The sequence below is a fragment of the Cetorhinus maximus genome, unplaced genomic scaffold (assembly GCF_964194155.1).
Source record: "Cetorhinus maximus unplaced genomic scaffold, sCetMax3.hap1.1 HAP1_SCAFFOLD_461, whole genome shotgun sequence".
Classification (NCBI taxonomy): Eukaryota; Metazoa; Chordata; class Chondrichthyes; order Lamniformes; family Cetorhinidae; genus Cetorhinus; species Cetorhinus maximus.
The window spans coordinates 260,967-281,804 of record NW_027596405.1 but is presented as its reverse complement, the minus strand read 5'-3'; positions in this window follow the sequence as shown (position 1 = coordinate 281,804).

Sequence of the window (20,838 nt, the reverse complement as noted above, 5' to 3'; positions counted from 1 at the left end):
ACCCCCATCCTGTCTGATGCTGAGCCTCACCACTCAGTGAGCAGCCCTTATAGAGAAAGAGAGGCAGTAATAATTCACATGATCCAGTAAAGAAAGGAGCTTCTTAAAACGTTCAGGATAAGCCTTCAGGAGTTTATTAAGCACGAAGTCCAAGCAACAACCATTACGCACATAGTACAAAAACATCCAGATTTCCCTTCAAAGGGCATTATCACAGACTCAAGCGTGTTCCAGTTGTAAGCTCGTTATTCAGCCACTCAATCCTTTGCAATTGTAATGCTCATTGCATTCTGCCACTTTTTTGATGCCTTCCTAATGGAGAGATTTCCTTGTCTGATTGTCCATCAATGGAAGCCCTGCTTGCTGACTTTGGGTCAATGTAACATTCCACAAAATTCTATTGATGGTCGTCAGTGAAAATGAGCTAAACAACTCACTTTTCACTTACACAGAATAAAATTCCGCGCGCGGAAAATGTCATTCAATCTCTTATCTGCAACTTCAGTTAATTCACCTGCTCCCGTTACATGTACTTTCTATCACATCAACATGAGCAGGTCTTACAAAGCTATTGTCACACAAAATCACTCTTATATCCATTAAAAAACTTGACTTGCGAGTCTATGTCTGATTCTGCAAAACCCAGCACCAAATTAATCTCACATTCCATAGAAACATTGATTAAAAGCATGATATCTTCCCAGAGACTGACCTTAAACAAGGACTCTCTGTTGTCCCTGTGCCAGTTCTCAGTGTTGACAGGTTCATGAAGCTTTGGGACCTGCACCCTGCGGGAGATCCTTGATCGAAAAGCCTCATTAAAAAAAGATCAATTCATTGCTGAAACGGGCTGGAGCTGAGGATCAGTCTGGCTTCAGTCTGACCAGAGCTCACTAATTTAAAAAAAAGGGACTCATCCTCTCTTTAACAAAGCAAAGGCTGAATAACTCCCTGACTCTAGCAGTGTGGAGCTGGATCAATAGTGGTATCAGAATCACACATTTCTAGTTGTAGGTGATCACTTTGCTGACATATTCATGGTGTTAAAAAGTTGACGGTAAAGCATAGCCTCCATCGAGCGAGTTTGTAAAGCAGACAGAGATGGGATCACGGCTGCTGGGTGACCCTCTCTATCTCTTTCACAGTTCCGGTGGGTCCACATCTGAGCACTGAATGTCTTCCCGCTTGAAGCCGATAAAACATTGATCCTTCTGAAGCTGCGGCAAACAGAAGAAATGATGGGTGAATGTCACAAGCAAGGGGTGGGGGGGGGTGGGATTGGGCAGGATGAATGGGTGTGTGAGAGATGGATCGATCGTGAGAATTATCTCTTTTTTAACATTCCTGGAATGTGGGCTTTCAGGTGGTGGTGTTCACATCTGTCTGTTGTCCTTGTCCTTCCGATGGTAGTGCTCTTTTATCTGGACGGTGCTGTCGAAGCAGCCTTGGTCAATTCCGGCAGAGCATCTTGTAGATGGTACACTGCTGCTACTGTGTGTCGGTGGTGGAGGGAGTGTATGTTTGCGGATGGGGAGCCAATCAGTCGGGGCTGATTTGTGCTGGATGGAGTCATAAGTTTCATAAGTGTTGTGGGAGTTCACTCATCTAGGCAAGTGGGGGGTATTCTATCACACACCTGACTTGTGCCTTTCAGATGGTGGACAGGCTTTGGGGAGTCAGGAGGTGAGTTACTTGCCGCAGTATTCCCAGCCTGACCCTTGCGTGTAGCCACAGTATTAATATGGCTGGTCCAGTTTAGTTTCTAGTCAAATGACAGGAGAATATCCAAAGGGGAAATTGGGACTGTTATCTGAGGGAGGAGCTCCCGATCAGTGATTACAGTGTGTGAAAGGGATTATTTGGGGCTTCTCATGTTTGTCCTCAGTGCATACAGTGTCTCATCCGATCCATAATGATATCCTGCGCTGTCTCTTCATTGAGTCCTCTCACTAAAGTGACCTTCACAGGAATCGTCTTGTAGTTATTATCTAAAGACAGCAGTAAGAATATGAACAGGTTAAACACACCCAGAATTTCTCATAGGACACAGTTTGTATTCAGTACTCTCACTGCCGTTTAATTTCTGCTTCTTCTATACCAGCTTATCATCACCTTTTGCCCTCTCCCTCTCTCCCTCTCTCCATACCTCTCTTCATCTAATTCCATCTCATCTCAGTTATGCCCTTTCCGTATTATCATTCTCCAACCTTTCTCTTCACTGTCAGCTCCTTGCTGGTTTTCCTTATATAATTAACGTCTCGTGTTTACGTCTTTTAGGAGAGAATGAGAAAGAGAGAGAGGGAGAGGGAAAGAGCGGGAGGGACGGATAGACAGATAAGAAGACAGGCAGGGAGAGAGAGCAAGTCAGAAAGTGAGAGGGCGAAACAGGAGGAGATAAAGAGAGAGAGAGAGTCATAGAGGGAGACGGAGAAAGCGAAATGACGAGAGGAAGGAAGAGAGAGGCAGAAAGAGAGAGACTGAAAGAGAGAGACGGAGAGGCAGAGAGAGACACAGAGAGGAAGAAAGAGATACAGAGGTTGATAGAATGATAGATAGAAAGATATATAGAGTGAGACGGAGAGAGGGCGATAGGGAGAGAGGTAGAAACAGAGACAGAGAGAGAGAGACAGAGAAGGAGAAAGGAAGCGGGACACGTAGCGAGGGAGAGAGAGACAGGAGAGAGCAAGTTGTGTTTTGGTCGTGGAGAGAAAGTCTGAGAGAGAGATTGGGGAGAACGGAGGCTGCGAGAAACAGAACGACAAATGCAGAGGAAGCCAGTCGAACAGAGGCAAAAAGAGATAGAGAGGGTGAGGTATAGAGATAGAGAAAGGGAGTGAGGGACAGGCTGAGGCAAAGGTGAGATCTCTAGAAATGGAGAGATGAGGAGACTCACAGAGACATAAAGAGATGGAGTAACAAAGGGCGATGGGGAAAGTGGCAGATAGGGAGAGTACAGTAATACTATACATGTATCAGCATAAAAATCAGAGAAGGAGGGAAAGAGAGATGGAGGAAGAAACAGAGAAAGACACAGAGAGAGAGATACAGAGAGATGAAGCTATGACTGACGCAGAGGCAGAGAGAGGCATAGAAGCTCAAAAAATATTTCCAAAGTTGCAGACTTTATTTCCAATGATTTCACACAAAGCGAATGGACGGTTTTGTTTTGATTTAATTTGTTGTGTGTCTGCATCACGGGCAAGGCCAGCATTTATTATCCATCCATAACTGAACTTGAGAAGGTGGTGGGAAGGCCCTGCAGTCCGTTTGGTCCGCTTCTCTGTAGCGGCGTGATATAACTGATTGGCTGCCTGGGCCATTTTAGTGGACAGTGAGGAGTCAGTCATATTGCTGTGGATCTGGAGTCACACATAGGCCACAGCGGGGAAGGGCGGAATATTTCCTTTCCTAAAAGCACATCCCGAAATTACAGGGATTTTACAGCGATTCGGAATGATTCACCAGTGCCAGGAATGGCTTCGTGCAATTTTGGGATTTAGGGAGCAGGCAGGAAAGGGTAGTTGAATCCCAAAGATCAGACGTGATTGTATTGAATGAGGGAGCAGGCTCGAGGGGCCGAATGGTCTTCTCCTGCTCCTATTCGTTCTGTTCTTCTGTTCTGCACATCCTCACTTACTGGTTAACCTGACATCACTGCTTCACCGCAGCGAATCAGTCTGTACCATTACTCACCAGGGGATTCGTTAGAAATCCTCAACTGCAGAATCATCAACATCTCAACTGAGAAATGAACTGGTCGGGCCCAAAATCTCCAAATTCAGGGAGAAGTCAGCAAAGCTAAAACTTCAGAATGAAGTGGAGAACAGGAGGATGAGAACAAGTGGCAAAAAAACTGGAGTAAGAGAGGAGAGATTGAAACAAGAGTGAGAGTGAAGAGATGCGAATGGAAAATGGAGGGAGAGAGAAAAGGAGCCACATAAGGCAAATTATGCAAAATACCACAATCACAGAATTCAAATGTATTGTCTCAATGCATCTCGCTCCCCTTATTCAATGCGTGTCACTCCCCATAATCACTGCGTCCAACTTCCCTCAGTAACTGCGTCCCATTCCCCTCACTTACTGCATCGCACTCCCTTCGGTCACTGTATCCCACCCTCTTGAACCACGTCCCGCCCTGCCCTCAGTGAATGCGTCCCACTCCCCTAAGTTACCACAAACACCTCCCCTCATTCACTGCAACCCACTGTCGTCAGTGACTGTGTCTCACTCCCCTCAGTAACTACATCCCAGTGCCCTCTGTATAACATCACACTCCCCTCAGTCACTAAGTCCACCTCCCCTCAGTCACGATGTCCCATTCCCCACAATCATACATCCCACTCGGCTCAGCCTTGCCATCCAACTCCCCTCAGTTGCTGCATCCCACTCGACTCTCGCACTACATCCCAATCCTCTGATTCACTTCGTCCTACTCCCCGCAGGAAATGCGTCTCGATCCCCTCAATTCTACATCCCACCCCCTCAGCCATGCCATCCTACTCCCCTCAGCCACTACATTCCACAACCTTCAGTCACTACATCTCACTAACCTCAGTCACTGGGTTCCACACCCCTCAATCACTGCATTCGCCTCCCCTCAGTCACTGCGTCCCACTCCCCGGAGTCATTGCTTTTCACTCCCCTCAGTCAGTAAACCCCAATCCCCTCAGTTGTACGTCCCACTCCACTCAGCCACTACATCCCACTTCTGTCAGTCACTGATTCCCACTCGCCTCATTCAGTACATCCCAATCACCTCAGTCACTGCATCCCACTCTCTTCATTCACTATGTGCCACTCCCCTCAGCCATGATATTCCATTCCCATCACTCACTGAATCTCACTCCACTCATTTGCTTTACCTCATTCCACTCAATCACAACATCCCGCTCCCCTCACTCACTACATGCTGCACCCCTCAGTCTCTGCACCCCACACCTTTCAGTTCCCGTTGTAGCGATCACGTTGTGTGAAGATTTCCTGTGAAATATCTCCTCCAAACTGATACCTGATGTTTCACATTCTTTTGGACAAGTTGATTCAGGGTGAGCGGATTTTCGAATCAAGTCTTCCTCAGATTCCGGAATTGTTGTCCCTGGATCTGCAGCGAAGAAAGGCAACATGGAAGATTGATCTGCGTGTATTACCTCAAGGGATCATTTAATTGTTAGGACAGTTTAGATAATGATTCACTTCATCTTTTATACAGCCTGACACGCGCCAAAATCACTCTGCTCCGTCACTCCTGTCTGTACCCCAGTCACTAACTTCCAGAAGCTTCAGTCACTGCTTCCCACTCTCCTCAGTCACTACATCCCACTGACGTCAGTCACATCGCCCCACACGCCTCAATCACGAAATGCCCCTACCCCTCAATCTCTACCTCCTGCTCCCCTCAGTAACAACATCCCACTCCCCTCAGTCACTACATCCCGCACCCTTCTGTAGCAGATTTCAGCGATTATTATTTCTGAAGATATTCTGCGGGTTATCTCCATAAAACTGATACCTGATATTTCAGATCCTCTTCGGCTACTTGATTCGGGAAGAGAAGATTTTAGAGTGGAGTGTTCCTCAGATTCCAGAGCTGGTGTTGTCCCTGGGCCTTCAATGAAATAAGGAGACATGCGTGTTTTAAGTGCGCATATCAACTCAAGAGACCATATACTTATTAGGAATAATTTGGTATGATTCACTTCATCAAATGTACAATTTGAAACCCGCCAAGCACTCTCTGCTCTATCATTCCTGGCTGTACACCTGTAACTATATCCATGTCCCCTCAGCCACGAAATCCCACTCCCTCCTGTCATTAAACGCTGCTACCCTAATTCGCTTTGTTCCACTCCCCTCAGCCACTAAATCCCACATCTCAGTCACAAGAACCCTCCTCCCTCACTGACTCCAGCTCACCCCCCTGAGGAGTTGCATCCCATCTCCGTCTGTATTGCCATCCCACTCCCCTCAATCAGAGTGTCCCACCCTCGGAGCCACTATGTACCACTCTTCTCAGTCGCTGTATCACACTTCGCTCAGTTAATACATACCAATCCCCTCAATCACTGCATACCATTTCCCTCTGTCAATACATCCCACTCCCCTCAGCTACTACAACCCGCTCCCCTCAGTCACCATCTTCTAGTTTAACAAACCATTACATACATTGTCCTCTGACACTATCCCCCAATCGGTCTGTAATAGGTTGATTAATGTATTTGATTGAATATTTCTGGTGGGGCATATCAGAGATGAAGATGGAATCTTGTGTGTTGGTGCCTAGACTGTGGGAAGGGTTCGGAATGAATAGTTCTTTTCACTGTGTGTAGAAAGGAAAGGCAGGATGTAGATATAGTAGTCCAGGAGGAACACTGCGAGATATTAGCCGGCATAGTAGTAAAGAGAGGGGAAGTACTCGAAGTGTTGAAATCCTTCAAAAAACACAAGTCAGTGGGTCCAGGTGGATTGTTTCCGAGGCTGCTGAAGGAAGCCAGGGGTGAGTTAGCAGATGCTCTAAGGATGATTCTACAAACTTCACTGGATATCTGGGAGCTAACGGAGGATTGGAGAAATGCAAACATAGATCCATTTTTTAAAAAAGGATTAAAGGAATGACGAACAATTATAGTCAGTTAGTTTACATTGGTGGTGAGCAAATTAGTAGAATCGGCCCTGAGAGATGGGATTGACTGTCATGTGGAAAGGCATGGACTACTCAGGGATGGTCAGCATGGTTTTGTTAAAAGAAGCTCTTGCCTCTCAAATTTGATTGAATTCTTCGAGGAAGTGACAAGAAGGGTTGATGAAGGTAGTGCAGTGGATGTTGTGTACATGGATTTTAGCACGGCATTTGACAAGGTTCCATATGGCAGATTGGTCAGGAAAGTAAAAGCCCATGGGATTCAGGGCAATGTGTCAAACAGTATAAAATGTTTGACCTTTTAACAAGAAACAAAGGGTAATGGTCGATTTATATCTTTGCGATTGGAAAGTTGTCTCAAATTGTGTTCCACAGGGCTCGGTTTTACGACCCTTGCTGTTTGTGTTATATATTAACGATTTGGACGTGAACGCGGAGGTCATGATTGGGAAATTTGCAGATGACACAAAGATTGGTCGAGCAGTACGTAGTGTAGAGGATAGCCATAATCTCCAAAACGATATAGATGGATCGGTGCAGTGGGCGGTAAAGTGGCAGATCTATTTTAACATTGAAAAGTGTGAGGTCAAACATTTAGGGAGGTCAAACAGTTACATGGACTACACGACAATTGGGAATATACTGAGAAGGGTTGATGAGGTGAGAGATCTTGAAGTAAAAGTACACAGGTCCCTGAAGGCAGCAGTTCAGGTAGTCAAGGGGGTAAGGAAGGCATATGGAATGCGCTCCTTCATTGGCAAAGGTACAGAATATAAAAGTAAGGATATAATGTTGCAATTGTATAAAAGTCTTGTCAGGCCACAACTGGAGTATGGTGTGCAGTTCTAGTCACCATATTTCAGGGAGGACATAATAGCTATGGAGAGAGTGCAGAGGAGGTTGACACGAATGTTGTCAGGTTAAGGAATGTGTAGCTACGAGGAGAGATTGGATAGCTTGTGGTTAATTTCCTGAGAACAAAGATAGCTGAGAGGTTACTTGATTGAGGTGTACAACATTATCAGGGGATTTTTTAGAGTGGACAAGATAAAATTGTTTCCTTGATGATGAATTCTAGAACCAGGGGACATAGTTCCTACATAAGTGGCAGAAGACGTAGGAGGGACATGAGGAAGAACTGTTTCACACAGAGAGCAGTGGGTGTCCGGAATTCGCTGCCCAAGTTGGTTTTAGGCGCAGAAGCTCTAAACACTTTGAAAAAAGTACCTGGATCTGCACTTTAAGTGCTGTAAACTGCAGGGCAATGGACTGGGTGCAGGAAGGTGGGATTAGAAAAGGCACCTTGGTGTCCTCCGGCTGGCATGGGAAAGATGGGCCGAATAACCTCCTTCTGTGATGTAATTCTTCTGTGGTTCTATGGCCCTAAACCTGGGTTATAGCAGGGATTTAATAAGGTTCTACATGAAAGGCTATTTCAGTAAACAATTATAACAATTATAAGAAACATAATAATGCTAATAATAAGAATAATACATCATGTTCTGGTGTAAAATTTTAGTATGTTCTGAACATTGTCTGTCTGGCATGAAAGGAATTGTACAATAATTAGTCTTATTTTCTGATTGGCAGAATGTGACCACTGGATTCCTTCAGGCGTCTCTGCCGGGGCTACAACTTTTAACAATTTATAACAATGATTTGCATGATGGGAGCGAAGGTATCGTAGTTAAATGCACAGATCACAAAAATCTAGGTAGGAAAGTATGTTGTGAATAGGACATAATTAGTTTCCAGGAAGTTATAGATAGTTTGAGTGTATACGAGGAAATCTGGCAGATGGAGCATAATGTGGGAAAATGTGGAGTTGTGGAATGTGGAATGTTCATTTTGACAAGAAGAATAAAGAACAGTGTAGTCTTGTTATTATGCGTGTTAAAAATGTAGGTAAGTTATCTTCTGGATTGGGTACATTTTTTAGGGGAGGAATTGATCATAAAGGTAAGGGTGTCATTGTTCAGTCATACAGGGCACTGGTGAAACCACATTTCGAAAACTGTGCACATTTTCCATGATTGAATAAATGATGAAAATATGTTGGTGGTGTGTCAGACGGGGATGATTAGATAGATAACTGGAATGAGTGGCTTGTTTTATGAGCAGAGGTTTTACAGTCTGGGCTTGTTTCGACTGCATTTTAGTCGTGTGAACGGTGACTTGAATAATATAAGAACTTGAATGATCTGACAAGTTGGCTGTGGAAAGTATGTTTCCTTTTGGGATGAGCCCAGACATGGGGGACACTGTTTTCCAAATATGGTTCGCCCTGTCAGCATAAAGAAAAGGAGCTTCTTTTTCTCTCAAAAGGTTGCACGACTTTTGAAATCTCTGCCTGAAAAGGCAATGAAGGCTGGGTCATTAAATATGTTTAATAAGGAGGCAGATATGTGTAGCTATGTTCATGTTAGGCAGGGGAATTAACTGTTACCGGAGTTAGATGGGAATGTGGAACTCAAAACACTATCACGAATGATCTCATTGAGCGGCGGAGCAGGGACGAAGGACCATATATTCTACTTGACCTATTTTGAATGTTTGTATGATGGGCACCATCCTATTTCCGTGCATTCTGCTCCCTGCAGGCAATACAATTGGTGCATTTTGTTTGACTTAAATGCCCATTTCTGGAGAGGCTTTTTCCTTCCCCCATATATATTGAACTTGCGGTACAATTATTGTGACATCTCAGCTGGCTCCATGTATTTAAATTAAATCCATAGGCTGATATCATTCTCCAGTTATATTTTTATTCGTGTAGATATCAGACTGACTTTAAAATTTATTCATTCAGGTCGGTGGGCAGCTTATGAACCCAACTGTTTGCATTTAAAACCAATTTTAGAATGGAATCATAACAAATTAAAAGTTGACATTCACTAAGGAAGCATTTCCCTCCCCGTAGGGCACAAGGCGTTCACCATTTACATTAAAACACTAATTCATTCTGGTTATTTTTCTGATTATTTACAGTAGAAGTAATGTATGGCCTAGATGCAAGGATACAGAAATCCAATCTTAACAATGTGCGTCTGTTTCTATTTCATTTTAAAACTACAGGTAAGATCGTCTCCCCTGGTGAACGTTTCTTGAATTATTGTGGAGCAATCTGAAACATTCATCTACTCCATTTAATGCAAGTTATAGTGGAATAATGTCATAGTTCGATAACATACTATTAACTTCTCTGTCTCTCTTTTTACTCAGTGCCCCATCCAATATTCCCTGTTTCTTGAATTATTAATTTGATTTCATTTACGCTGAATTGTTCACGATTTGTGCTTTCTATGCTACATTGATTACAGCAAATTTGTACTGTGATTCAGCCTTCCTGATTATTGAGAAGTATTTTCGCAGGCAGTAATCTATTATGTGTTTGAAGTGAATTAATCAGAATCTCCCGATATGCTTTCCGTTGACACATTTGCCTGCTGGATTTTATGACGCCCAACTTCAAATTCCGAGATGAAATGTCAAGTGGCAATCTGTTAATATAACAGGGGCACTGCAAAGTAAACAAGAGCACAAAAATCCCCTGAACGCCAGGTGCTTCCTGTTATTGCAACAGAGTAGCAAAACACGCAGAGACTGTTCTGAGGCTCTGCAGACTAAGAGCTGCTTTTTTATACATTGGGAGTTTGTGTTATTCTTTCTTGATTCCAAGTGACCAGCTTTTATAACATATCCCCTTGCATGATGAAAAGGGATACAGCTCCTCTCTTCCGGTACGCCTCAACCAAGGTGAAATTTGAGTCTTTCAGCCGAATCATTAATGTGTTTGTGTATTTTGCTTCTCTCCAACAGCCTCACTGAGGGTTCGAATTTCCTCATGTATTTGGCTGGTTGCCCTACCCATACCTGGTGTGTAATGCCGCAGCATTCAGCGAGGAACCGCTTAGACAGTCTGCAGCTGTACATTGGGCAAATAAAGCAAAACTGCACTAGAACATTATTGGTCCCGGTATTGCTGGTAAATATGATAATGGCAATCGCGGAGGCTGCCTTCTGCATTTGACTGGCGGCATTTAGCCAAGTTTGCCACAAAGGAGACAACTTCTAGGAATGACCAAGATTCAATTTGCCAGCCTCTTCAAAGATGTTAATCGATTTTGTTTGTCATTTTCATTACCTTCAGTTGCACCACACCTCTTGATTTATCCATTAAAACACTTTATTTAAAAGGCAAGCTACTTTAGTGCCTGCAAATCTGAAATGTTAACACAAAATGCAGGAACTATTTGACTGACCAAAATTATTTACTGAAAGAGAAATGGCCTTTGACTTTGCACGCCTATGACATCTAGACAAATTGTTGAGTTTTTACAGTGTTTAAGTAAGCGCAGGGGCAGAGAAAGGTCTGGAAGGAGAGGGTGCAGATGGTGAAGGAATTAAAAATATACCGTATAATTCTGCATGAGATGGTTAATAAAATGATGATTAAAGAGTAGGAATAGTAAAACGCAACTTGACAGAATTAAAATGAGAGCAGTAGATCTGATCTGATTCATTTAAACTCGATGCTGATTTCGGAATTAATTAAATTGCATGAGCGAGAGATGAAGAGCTGTTTCTCCAACTGCCGATGAGCTAAATTCAAAATGTGTTGAAGGCCGTGAATACAGAGATCAGAGTGGCAGAGGGGCAGAGAACTATATCGGAAAGTGCTTGCAAATTAGGGTGACAGCGGTGTAATTAGCAGAGGATCTCAAAAAAGCCATTTGTGAATGCATGCTTAATGCTTTCACTGAGTTCCATGAAGTCAGAGAAATGAATGCAATATCTGAAATTAAAGCAGGTAGAGGGAAAATACTACTTTAGTTTGAAGGATTTATAATGGCACCGGCAATTGAAACAGGTGTTGCACCTTTGGCGCTTGCTTGGAAAGTTGGCATTACAAGGGGACTGGATGTTGATGATGGAAGAGGTGCAGAAAATACTTCCTTCGAAATGCTGGAATTGGAGAGGCTGAGAGAATTATTGATGGCATCGCGGCGCTGTAGGTGCCGGACGTGACTGAAATTGATTTATTGAATGTGCAGTGTGGTTACGTGGAATTTTATGCATCTTGGACCTTATCATGCTTAGCAGAAGAATGGGGAGTAGTGAGGTCAGGAATGTGTGCACCTGGATATACAATGTCGAGGTCCCCGACAACCGTGGAGCAAGTGGATCCACAGCGGCCTGAAAAGGAAGGCCTACTAGAAACGCTGGTGTTGAAGGTGACGTTATAAGAATAGAGGGGGAAGAGCTGGAGAATCTGAGAGTTTGGAAGAGAGTTCGTACAACAGCCAGGAGTGTAGAATTATATTCAAGGTACCTTTGGAATCATTTTTTCATTGGCAAATTTTTGCTCAACTTTGAATTGGAGTTACACTTCCAGTTCTTCCTCCAATTTGGTGTCCCATTCTCCCAATGTATCTTTTCCTGTCGCACCTGCCTTGGCGACGTCACCAGTGTATACATCTTGCCTTGTTCTTCCCTTTCATAATTTTGAAAAGGTACTTTTCTCTGGATCGCTGTGGCCAGTTGCCTGGCATCTCTGTCACCGCTCCCTAGTTCCCTCTGATCATTCTTTTTGCGGAACTGCACTGCCTCTCTGAATGGAACAGCAAACCTGAAGTGAGAAAATGACATTGCCTTGCTGAGCTGAGCTCCACTCATTTTCAAATATAAAGAACTAAGTAACAATAGTACAATAATTCGCTGTGCTGCGCACAAAATTTAATCAGTTTCATTACCACATTCAGCTTGATCATTAAACGCCCCAGTTTGCCCTCAGAAATGCTAGTGATATATTTTAGTAGCTCTGGAGAATTTACTGCAATAATCCCCAAATTACTCATCTTATTTCACTGACGAATATGGCCTCGGATGCTGGAGGAATCGTGCAGTTATATCAAGGTTCGACACAAAATCGAAACCAAATATAAAACATTGTTAGCTCAGTATGATAACATTAGCAGCAGCATTCATTTTTGGTCCCAAATATAGCATATTAGGGACACCTCAAGTAGTATCAGTTCTAAAGACAGGATTTAATGTTTTGCAGACTGGTCACAAATGGGCAGATACTGAGCGGACACACGTTATTGTGATTAATGAAGAAGTGATCAAATTTCAGAGAAACGACGTGGTGTGACGTTATTATGTTAATTGTACTATTTATCGAGCATGCAGGACACAGGTACGCGGGGTTAAATGTCTCTCATCCCTTGGAGGAGATAGGGCAAGTTGAGACAGTGCGTGAAATGAAATGTATGCGATTGTTAGTTTGTAAACAGGTACATTGGATGCAAATGTAAGGTCGTCAGGCTACAGCTTTACAATTCAATGTTTATGGGTGTGTCCATGCATTGTGTGTAATTATGTGCACTTTGCTTTTGGATGTATTTCAAGGTCGATGAAATGGGATAGAGGAAGTTTAGAAAGGACATAGCCTTGGCGAGGTAATTCAGTTGCCTACGGAGATTGCAGGAGTTCGTATCCTTCTCCGTCGGTGCAGACAGGCTTGCACGCGATTCACATGATTTATTCCAAATTCAGAGAAGTGCTGTTAGGTCACAATGAGGTAAATTATTGCCTCTCGGATGGGAGCCGGTAACCAGATTTTTTTGGTTTAACATAATTGCGAGAGGTCTAATGATGCGGGTTGGTTCATGCAGGGAATTGTTAAGATTTTGAAAGCCTGACCTTAAAGAGTAACAGCATCATTTTCTCGTGGAAATCTTCAACGGTAATTGAAGATGCATTTGGGGAGTCCTGATAGGCAAGCTTATGGAGAAGATCTGTGTATATGAGATAAATTGGACATCTCCTCCATAAAACTGAATCCAATGCCACCCACACCACCGCTCCCGCCTCCGCACATCCCACCCCCCTCTTCCACCCAGCACACCTACAATCTGTGCCTCTATGATCCTATGATGTTTATGTCATATCGGTGACTCATTTCCAATTCAGACTGTATAACGTCAATAGCTTCTCCGGACAGGGTAGTGGTTGGAAAATTCATTCATTGTATCCATTTATGGTCACATTAATTCTGATTGGTGCATTTTAACGGAACGCAATTCCGTTTTCAATAGTGTCAAATATATTTATTATATGTAAGGAATCACTGTTTTCTGCACTGAGTGATGTCAAGCAATCACATCTACAACATCCGGAGTATCAGAAGGCAGTGGATCGACAGCTCAGTATCTGCGACCATCATCCCGTTAATGTTCACGTCTTTTAGGTGTGACTGGCAGCACAAATGATGCTGCCATCCTTCCTCAGTTTGGTTCTATTCCAGCTTTTGAACTGTGAGTTATGGAATAAATTGAGTTACCTATTAATACGCTGAACTTTAGTCAGCTATGTGCATTAGTAAGATAATTATCAGTCTTTAGCACAGAACAAATTGAGATAATGTGGACCTACATGATGTCTTCTAACGTTTATAGTTCATTTTGTTTAATTCAGTGACATGTTAGAACTTGCCCCTTAATTGCATTCCTCCCACAGCATTTGCACAGATCGTAGTCTGGAGTTAAAATGTGATAGTGCTTTTCAAATTGAGTCTGTTAGAAATAGTGTACGACAGCCGGGGGAAACATGTTGTGCAGGTGCCCGGCGTCAAGTTATTGAAAATGATCGGTTTTATTCAATAATGTAATTCATTACAATCCAATTGTGTTGATACTCTGATGGATTACGTAATTTGCAGGATTTCACCTGATCCATATTTTGAATTCTTAGTTTCATGCTTCAATTGTTCTAACTGCAATTGGGAAATGATCCTCCTTTTCTGTTCAAAGTAACGTGCCTGTATTCATATCTCGGGGCTGCCGAACTCAGTGTTAGCCAAAGAGATTTACTGTTAAATAGGTACATTTTTGAAATACAATCGGTGCTGTGTCTGTATGAACCGCGGCAAAGGATGTACGCACAGCACGGCCCCATGAAGTCCGAGAGGGCGATGGGGCGCCCTTGTAATATATCATTCAAAAGAGACTATGTGCGAAAATGTACCACACCCTCAGCTTTGAAAAGAGAAGTCAGCCTAGGTTTTGTGCTTACGCCTCTGAACACGACTGGAACACACGACCTTAAGGTCAACAGGGGACAATGTTAGAAAGTGTGCCAAACGTGACAGGAAAATTATTTTGGTGAATTAATTGGACGGTTGAATATTTTGCATGTGTTTATACTTTAATATATATTCACCGTTTAGTCGTGTGGCAAATTTGGATATAAAACTGAAAGCAAACAGAAGTGCAGGGGCAGTTAGCTTCATTTTGTCCACTGTCTCTCTCCACAGAAACAGCAGATCAGGACTGTAATTGTCCTTTAAATAGTGGCTGCCAGAAGTAGTGTGTTGTCTTTGTTCGTTAAGCGTGCTTCTGATTCTGAATGTAAGTTAATTCAGTGTGTAGAACATCAGTGAAAGCAATATCGACTACACAACGATCCCGTACACACTTTTATGTCACAAATTCCTCATTGTAAATATTTATAAACTCCTTGTGGTACAGAACATGAGGCCAAAACTATTTTAGGCACTTGGTTCTCATAAAAGCGTTTTAAGTAGCACCTTAGCTAGATCTAGAACATCGTTCCAATGGATATTTCTGATTTGTATTATTATTCTTCAGAAGATGCTGTTGTTGAAATTTCCGAATCTATTACGGAATTAGCTCTTAAATGTAACTTAGTTCGAGAAGGCCGACCAAAGTAAGCACTTTAATAATTTTGAACACTTTTTCAATTCAAAGAAACATAGAAAATAGGAGCAGTAGCAGGTCATTCTGACCTTCGATCCCGCTCCGCCATCTAATGCAATCATGACTGATACTCTATCTCAGCTGCTTGCTCCACTTCACTCTCCAAACCTTTTGACACATTTAGAGTCCACACACCTAAGTATTCAGTGAACTGGCCTCCACAGCCTTTTGTGTCAGCGTATTCAACAGGTTCACCATCGTCTGGTTGAAGAATTTTCTCCTCATCTGTCATTTCTGCCATCGACAAATGAGCTTCAGCATATGATGAGGCTTTGTCCCCTTGTCCTCGATCCCTCAGACACAGGAAACATCATCCCTGAGCCCACTCTGTCCAGCCCTGTAAGAATTCATGTGTTTCCAAAAGGTCCCCTCTCCTTCATCGATACTACAATGAATGTAGTTCTATTCGGCCCAATCTCTCCTCATATGACATCCCTACCTTTCCAGGAAGCAGCCGGGTGCACGTTTGCTGCACTGCCCCTGTGGCAATTGTATTTGCCCTAAATTAAGAAGGACAAAACTGCACAAATGCTCCAGATGTGGCCTCAACAAGGCTCAGTATTGCTGCGGTATGACATCCTTGCTCCTGCACTCAAGTCGTCCCGCAAATCAGGTCGTCATAACATTTGCCGTTCTAACTGCTTGCTGCACCGGCCTGCTTGCTTTCAGTGATAGGCCCAAAAGTGCAACCAGGTCCCTTTGTGCGCCAACATTTCCCAACCTATCATCATTTGAATAATGCTCTGCCTTTCTGTTGTTTTTTAAACCGAAGTTGATAAGCTCACCATTATTTAAGTTATGCCGCATCCGTCGTGTATTTGACCACTCACTCAGACTTTTTAAATCGCCTTGAAACCCCTGAGCCACCACCTCACCAATGAAATACCCAGAAGTTTCATGTTGGCAGCAAACTTTGAAATAAGGCATTTGTTTCTCTCATTCATTTATTTACATGCTGTGAAAAACTGGGGTCCAAGTATTGATACCTGCGGCACTCGACTTGTCACAGGCTGCCACCCTGAAAAAAGCCTCATTTAATCCTACCATCTATTTAATGCCTGATAAACAATTCTCACACAATGCCAATATATTGCCCCCAATCCCAGGCACTTTTAATTCACTCAACAGCCTCTTTTTATGGGAATTCTTCAAAAACCTTCTGAACATCCAAGGGCGCCAGAGCGATACTTTCTCTAGAGCGATACTTTCGCTATTTAGCGAATTATATTTCTATTAGTATCAACCAATTAAGTTGATATTTGAAGGATAATTGAAAAAACGTTCTCCTCGCTTTACATTCAATATATCAAACGGTTTGAGGCAACATTTCTGATGTTAGATATCTGCCATTAAAATGCCCATTTGTGTTCAGTCGGCAGCAGGTGTAGCTTTGGCTGGTGTAGACGCGCTGATTCAACAATCACGCCCGTCTCCAATACTCTCAGACCGACCCCGAGTAGCAGGCTGGATCTAAATAAACTGCTCCTAATTTCACTTTCTTTCTGCTATGCCTGTACAAAAGCCGCAGAGGATGAAACTAAGCAAGCAGCCGAGGCATGTGCGTTGAATTGCAGTTTAAATCTAAGTTTCGTGCCTGTAAGATTAGAATCGGACTTTTAAAATCAAATTTCAGGTATTCCAGTTTAAGGAAACGCTACTGAGTGCGAAATCAATCTTTAAATGTCTCTTGATTGATGTTGATTGATTTTGAAATCAAGAAACTCGAGGCATTTATAAAATGTGAATTATTTAAATTGCATATACCATTCACTTGTTACAGAAAAATATCAAACATGTAATAAAATAAGTATTTTTAAAAATACATTCCTATTGATCTGTTAGCACTGGGGGAGTATTCTGAGAGAGCAATGTAAATGCCGTGATGTATCCCTTATAAATGCATATTTCGCACTGACTTGACTTTTATTTCCTATCATTGGGTTTGGAGATAAATCGAAATTTACAGGCGAAATGCATAATATACTCAAATGTAGGATCGTACACAGGGGGTAGTTGAAAAACATCAGTAAGCAAATTTAACAATCGAACCATAGGTTGTGTTATTTTATTTTAGGATCACCAAACTCACGAAGGTAAATATTTTTCATTTATGTTACAGTATGTAAAAAATATAGGTTACATTTTATTTTGCTATTAAAATTTAATGAATCATCATAGGTTATTTTCCTCAAATTATAATTTATTATTTAAATTGAACTGGACATATCACAGCAGCTTGTTTTCCCTTGTTTGATAAGCCTCAGGATAAGTAGGAACGAAGCAGGCTGATGTCGAATTTTGAACGAGCAACATTAACCGAGTCTGTTGGAAATACAGGGTGCTCAATGTGCGAACCGGGACTGTCACAGACAGAACTGTCGAAGGCAATACCTGCACCTTCTGCGGATTCAATGCACATTGAGATTTCTTTACGTGCATTTGCTTTGCCAGATATGTCTTGGGAGCAGGAATAGGCCATTCGGCCTTTCGAACCTGCTCCGCCATTCAATAGGATCATGGCTGATCTGGCTATGGCCTCAAATCCATTTATCCCTGCATCACATAACCCTGGGCTCTCTTGTCATAAAAAAAAACATCTATGACTAACTGGGTTTCCTGTTCAGTTAAATCCCATTCAGGAAGGTAAATTGCAGCCCAACGATATCCCTAACTTCTTTGCATTTGCTTCGGCTTGGCTGAGATTTTTTAAAATTACCCTCGAAGACACTCACATGAGTGGATGACTAAGCTGAATCCTGCGGATTCTGGAAATCTGACATTAAAGAGATAATACTTTAAATACTCAACAGGCCTCTGGACACCTGCGGAGTGAGTCCGTAGAACAAGATTCATATGGACTCGAGACGTTAGCTCCGTTTCCTTAAGCACAGGTGCTGTTAGACCGGCATATATAGGTGAATAAGACAAACGTATGCAATGAAATAAATTGAAAAGTTGACCAAAATAACAACCGGAGCGGTTTAGAAAACTTGAGGGAAGAAACGGTAGAGAGCAAATTATTTTACATACAAGCGAAAAGAGTAGCCAGAAACATGAAATGAATGATCATTTAACAGAATTAATACGATAAAATTCCGAAGAATGGGCGAATATAAGACTATCGTTTGTCGATTGTTGATGTTCTTTCAAAAACTTGTGCGTTGTTGCCTTGGCTGGAATTTATTGGCCAACCCTGAGTATCTAGATAAGGTGGAGGTGGCTGTTATTATTGAAAAACTGAATTCAGTGAAAAGGACCAGAGTGCTTGTTCTGAAAATATTGAAATGTTATCCCCTCTCATCTTGCATTCCGTTCCAATAAAATGGTGAAAGTGATTTTGCTGAGTTTTAGCAAAGAGAATGTTCAAGCTCCAGAACGTTAGTCAGTCACGTAATTTTTAACAATACAGAACCCAGGGCTGAAAGACTTCAATGCTTGGGGAACTGGATATCATTCAGAACTCTCGGGAAGCACAGCTGATGGCTAGTATCAGTATCCCATTGCATATTAAAAATCACTCGGTGATAGAAGAGGACAACGATAATGTTAAGAGACATTGTCACTAGGGGCAGCACTGAAAGGTCAGCATTGTCTATTCACTATAATGTGAAGATTAGAAAAGTACATGGAGATTTGTGAAGCACTGTCTGGTCAAGGGATTGGGATCCAGTCAGCCTAAAAGCTGCATTTTGGGAAACAAATGTAGCAATACGTATCCATTAAACGCAGGGATTGTTGATTTAAAAATATCAATATGTAAGAGCACGTCGGTGATGACTGGCTACAATAGGATTCGTACAACAGAAAACTAACGACCTACAGCCAGTTCTGTGGATAGTCGTGAACCAATCTTACAGGTTGCTTTGCTTAGGGACTTATGAAATAAAGCCGCCACAAGCAAATCACTGTAATGCGTCCATAGAATCTTTGAATGTCCACCGCTGAATAATTTGTAGAAAAGGCAAACGCTTCAACATTGATCAAACATATGCTGAATCTTTAATGTAATGTAAAGCAAATTTCAGCATTCCATGATGAAAGTGGCTTCGGTATGCAAGAAATCCCCAAGGAATATCACTGAGAGTGTTATTGCCCTAAAAGCTGCAGCAGGTTGAACACGGATTCATAAATATCCTCTTCTCAGTGCAGCTACACACGGCTAAAAGACATTCAGATGATCGCAAGCGCAATTTTGATGGGTATGTGGGAAAGGAAGTTGGACTAATTGCAGTTATCTTTCAAAGAGGGAGGAAAGCCACCATGGACCGAATGGCGTAATTGTCTGTTGTTTCTTCCAAAGATTCTCCAAAGAACAGGACGATGGTCAGGGCATCTTTGCGATGGTGAAGCCTGCGTTCCGACGACCTATACCAAAGTTGGAAAGTGTACCCACGCGCCATTGAGTTTTGTGAAAACAATTTGAATAAGTTACTGAATTAGGCATCCTGCAGAAAAAAAGTGGTTTATTTTCGCTATTGTAAGGGGTGTCGAACTTAGGGTTCAAAATGATTCGGAGGAAATGTTGAATATACTGTCTCTTCTTAAATATGACAAGGCACCGGGACCGGACGGGATGCATTGAGGTATATTGTATGAAGTGAGAGCGGAATTTCGGGGCACTGGCCATCATTTTCCTGTCTTCGCTAGACACATGGAAGGTGCCAAAGGGCTGCCGAATTACAAACATCATGTCCTTGTTTAAAAAACGGTAAAAGGATAAGCCCAGCATTTACCGACCTGTCAGTTTCATTTCACTGGTGGGCAAGATTCTAGTAGCAATTGTTCGGAACAAAATTAGTTGTCACATGAAAAAGGATATGGATTGATATGCAGGAGGCAACATGGGTGTTTGAAGGGGAAATGCTGTTTACCAAGCTTGCTGGAGTTTCTTGAGGTAACAATAAAGGACACATAATAGAATTGCGAGATAAGTTGTTGCTCATATAATAAAAGGGGGAGGGGAAACACGGAAGTAATATTCCTTCAAAAGTAGGAAGCGGATAACAATGGTCAATGGATTTTTATTTTTCGTGTAGAGGAAGGCTTGTAGTGTAGCTTCCAGAGTCTGGCATTTGGGCCATTGATATTCCTGATATAGATTAATGCGCTGGATCTAGGTGTGCAGGGGACAATGTCAAAGTTTGGGAATAATACGAAGCTTAGGAGTGTTGTAAACTGCGAAAAGGACAATTTATAACTTTAATAGGTTATGAACAAAATTGTTGGCATGGGCAGGTAAGTGGCAGATGAAGTTTAATGGGCAGAAGCCTGAGAGGGGTGCATTATGGTTGAAGAACAAGGACAGTAAAATAAAATAAAAAATATGGAGTGACATTTTGAAGGGGGTGCAGGAGCAGAATGACCTTGCTGTACCTGTACAAACGTCATTGATGGTGACAGGACAGGTGCAGAGAGAAG